Below are 4700 nucleotides of genomic sequence, written 5' to 3' on the forward strand. Positions count from 1 at the left end.
TTTGCTGGGTGTATGAAGCTTCCATCTTCATTGCACTAGCTAGTCTTGAAGGAACACAAAGAATTGTATTGTACAATGTCTCTCTTGATGGGAGAAACCATAATACAAAGCCTTTTGGAGGGGGGACCAGCTCCATGCAAATCCGGTCCTCAACTGTTGTCAATAGCTTAATTGCTCTCTCTTTTGAAAGTATTGTCGATGCTATCTAACTAGGTGTTATGCTTTTTGTTGCTCTCTCCACCCAAGCACTCTTGTAATTCTCATTAGGAATCTATTCTAATGAAATGCCCACTATGTTCATGCTAATTTCCGCTACAAATAAGATTTTAGGCCATTAAATGTTACATTGGTATCAGAGCTCAAGGTTTCTCTTTTCTTGCTCAAGAAGGGAGGTCCTCAAGCTAGCTACAAATGGTTGGTATTATTAATTGCCTGTGAGTAAGTAGAATAGGGATTTTTCAGCCTTGCAGTGCGCCTGCCTTTGTGCAGTTAACGGGGCATCACCGTCGAGAGCTATGGTCTTAATAGTGGAGTCCTACGGGGCTTGCCTACGGCTTAACCACTATTGAGCTATTAGAAGCTTGACAGGAGCCGGTGCTGTTTTGGTGTCGAAAGACCCTCTCTTCTATTCCTTGCAATTAATGGTATTCGAGTCGCGGGTACAGTAGCTTGAGTGCTTTTTCTAAAGGGGTAAAGAGGAGTAGCAACTAGGGCTTGAAGTGCCAAAGTACACCTAAAAAGTTTACACCTAAAAGTTGTTAGAATGGCTGACAATATTAAAGAGAGTGAAATTAATGTTGATAACTTTGATTTTGCTCATGAGCAAGCTACTAATGATGCTTCAATGCTTGTTAATTATCTTGTTTCTAGGCTTCAACAAGCCATGGGCAATCCATCTCTCCAAAGTGAAGTGCAACGGCAGCTCCGTGCTCAGGGATTCTCCAAGCTCATCACCATGACGAGAGAACACCTAGGAAGCCTCCTTGTGAGACTACCAAAAGAGGTCTCTCTCCGATTCGGGAAGAAGAAGAGAATCCATATGAAGGGCTCAAGAACTTACTTCTTGATGATGCATCTCCTTCCCAAAGGAGAACTCAAGAGCCTCCACCGAAGGAACGAGAAAGAAGCGAGTCTCCCGCCACCTCGGCGGAGATGGCTCCACGAAGACGGCGGGCTAAACGCTCTCCATCACCACCAAAGCGGAGAAGACCATCACACTCTTCTCCACGCCATAATTCAAAGAGGGATGATAAAAAGCAAGAGAAGAAAAAGGCGAGAAAGAGGACACCCTCTTCTCCATCTTCTTCATCCTCTTCCTCTTATGAAAGCTATGGTGAAGACGACAAAGATCAAGACAAGAAAAAGGCGAGAAAGAGGTCACCCTCTTCTCCACCTTCTTCAAATTCTTCATCTTCTGAAGAAAGTGATGGTGCAACTTTTGAACCATCAAAAAGAAGAGGCCATAGGAAATCCTATGCCGCATGGAAGAGGTCGTCCAAGCTGAAGAAATTCAAAGAGGGAGGGAAGAGCATCTCTTTCCTTACCTATGATGGCACCTTCGGTGCTACAGACAAAGTTTTGGCCTTTATCCAGCAATTCGATGCGGCGTTTGGAGATGAGGGCTTCACGGAGTCCTCTAAGCTACGCCATGTAGCTATGCACTTCAAAAGTCCGCCAGACAATGGTGGTCTAGCCTACGAGCCAACGGTGAAGCTCCACGAACATGGAAGGCTTTAAGAGCTTCCATTATGAAGCAGTTTTTGGCCACCGATGCCAAAGACAAAGTACTCACCGAATGGCGAAGCTTAAAGCTCTCTCCCAATGAATCCATCCACAAATATGTAGACAAGTTTTGGGACCTACAACTCAAAGCCACTGTCTTCAAAAAGTTGGATTTTGGAGAGCAAAAGCAACAATTTTGTGCGGGCTTAACCGAAGAAATGGCGGAGTATGTCAACTCCCAAAGGCCACGTACCATATCGGCGGTAATACACCATACTATGGTGGCCTCGCGAATCAATTTCCAAACGGGGGGTAAAAGAAATAATAAACCCCCGGAAAACAAAGGTTCCAATGAGCCTAAGGGGAAGGACAATGTCCAAAAGTCTCCTAAGGGCAATTCCAACAAAGCTAAAGAGAAGGGAGTTTACAAAGGAAAGAATAAACTCTCTCCTGAAGAGCTTGAGCGTTATCGTAAAGATAACCGGTGTTTCAAGTGCGGCGAACAAGGGCATGCGTACCGCGCTTGTCCCCAAAAGAACAACCGCCAAGATCCTCCTAGAGCTTCTTTGGTTGAAATCCAAGAGGAGGAGATTCATCAAACTCACCACAAAGGATCTCCTCTATGCCATGCTTGGGGAAAGGTAAGAGAACATGATGCTTTTATTCTCTTTGACCCTGGTTCTACTCACAATTTCATATCTATGGAGTTAGCCACCAAGCTAGGCATACAATCCTACGAGATGGGAGATATCCTACCCGCAGACAGTGCCTTCAAGGGGCAAGAAGCTTCAGTCACTCCCTTAATCGGGAAATTGAGGCTTCATGTTCAAGGCTATGTGGACAAAGAGGACTTCTTTATCTCTCCTCTCAAGCATGAGGATGTAATCCTAGGGGCACCATGGTTTGACCGTCTGGCTGCCCATGTTAAATTTCCTGAAAGGAGAATCTCCTTTAAGTTCAGGGAAAAGGACATGTATATAGATGCTAGGGAGATGGGTAACACCATTCCCATTGTACATACACCAGCTTTCAACAAGTCAATAAAGAGCTCTATTTCCGTGTACATGATTTTTGTTAAAGATTCTCAAAATGAACCTAATGCTTTAGCAAAAGAAAATAAAAGCAACCAAAAGGAATTAGAGTTATCCAATTTTCTCAAGGGGTTTCAAGATGTCTTTATTGACGACGTCCCTTGTGAGCTACCTCCTAAACGAGGTAATGACGCCATGCAATTGAACTTCTTCCAGGAAGTTCACCGCCTAACAAACCTCCTTATAGAGTTTCTCAAGCTCAACAAGAGGAGATTATGCGGCAAGTGCATGAGTTAATTGAGAAGGGCATGGTTAGGCCTAGCTCATCTCCATTTTGCTCACCTGTGCTATTAGTGCAAAAGAAAGACGGCACATATCGTATGTGTGTCGACTATAGAGCACTAAATAGGATCACTATCAAGAATAGGTTTCCCGTTCCACGGGTAGAAGACCTATTTGATAAGCTACAAGGATCGACCTACTTCAGTAGGATTGACCTAAAAAGTGGCTATCATCAAATAAGGATAGTTGATCAAGACATTGTAAAGACCGCATTTCGTACTACATTTGGTCTTTACGAATACATTGTCATGCCTTTTGGCTTGACTAATGCACCAGCCACATTTAACCGCTTGATGGAGAAGCTGTTCAGACCTCATCGAACCTTCACTGGAGTGTTCTTTGATGATATTATCATCTACTCTAATTCATTAGAGGAACACAAGCAACACCTCCAGGTAATATTTCAAGTTTTAAGAGAGAATAAACTTTATGTTAATCGAAAGAAAAGTGAATTTTTCTTGCAAGAGATTCAATATTTAGGTCACATTATCTCTCAAGATGGAATCCAAATGGATCCATCCAAGTTAGAGGTAATAAAAGGATGGCCTAAACCAAGGAATCTTCATGAACTAAGAAGCTTTATAGGTATGTGTGCATACTATAGACGCTTCATAGAAAAGTTCTCACAAATTGAGGGACCATTACATGACCTAACAAAGAAAAATGTTAGGTATACGTGGTCTGCTAAGGAGAACAATGCTTTCGAAAAGCTTAAAGAAAAGCTTATCTCTCAACCTGTGCTTACACTACCGGATCTCTCAAAACCATTTGAGGTCCAATGTGATGCTTGTGGTGATTGCCTTGGGGCTGTTTTGCTCCAAGAAGGGCACGCCATAGGCTATGAGAGTCGAAGGCTCGACCCTGTTGAGCAAGCTCTAGGCATATACGAAAAAGAACTCCTTGCAGTTCTACATGCCTTAGACTCATGGAAGCACTATTTATTGGGGACTCCTTTCATTCTGCGAACGGATCACCAAAGTCTTAAGTACTTCATGACGCAGACCAAGCTCTCCGACAAACAAATGAGGTGGGCAAATTTCCTTTCGCAATTTCATTTTCATATTGCTCACATTGCTGGCAAGCATAATCAAGTAGCCGATGCACTCTCAAGACGACCGAGAGTGAATGCGGTTTCCATAGCAACTCACAATGATCTATCTTCAATGATAGATGAGTATGCTATTGATCCCGATTTTAGAGATGTGATTTCAGCCCTTGCATTAGGGAAGAAAGAAGAACCATTTACTTTACAAGATGGTTATCTTCTCTATGGCAATAGACTATGTGTTACTAACTCACTACGTGAGAAAGTAATGTATGAATCTCATGCTCCCCCATATGCGGGGCATAGAGGGATTCAGTCTACCCTAAAGGGAATTGAAACATATTTCTATTGGCCTACCATGAAAGTGAACATACATGAGTATGTTTCCAAATGTGTGGTATGTCAAAAGACAAAATTTGATAGAGGGAAGCAACTTGGATTGCTTCAACCCTTGCCAATCCCTAATTCACCGTGGGAGAGCATATCCATGGATTTTATCTTTGGATTACCTAAGTCTATCCATGGGAATACGGGAATATGGACGATAGTAGACAGGTTTA

This window comes from Adiantum capillus-veneris, chromosome 9 (genome assembly GCF_014529385.1).
Source record: "Adiantum capillus-veneris isolate H3 chromosome 9, ASM1452938v2, whole genome shotgun sequence".
In the NCBI taxonomy this organism is placed as follows: domain Eukaryota; kingdom Viridiplantae; phylum Streptophyta; class Polypodiopsida; order Polypodiales; family Pteridaceae; genus Adiantum; species Adiantum capillus-veneris.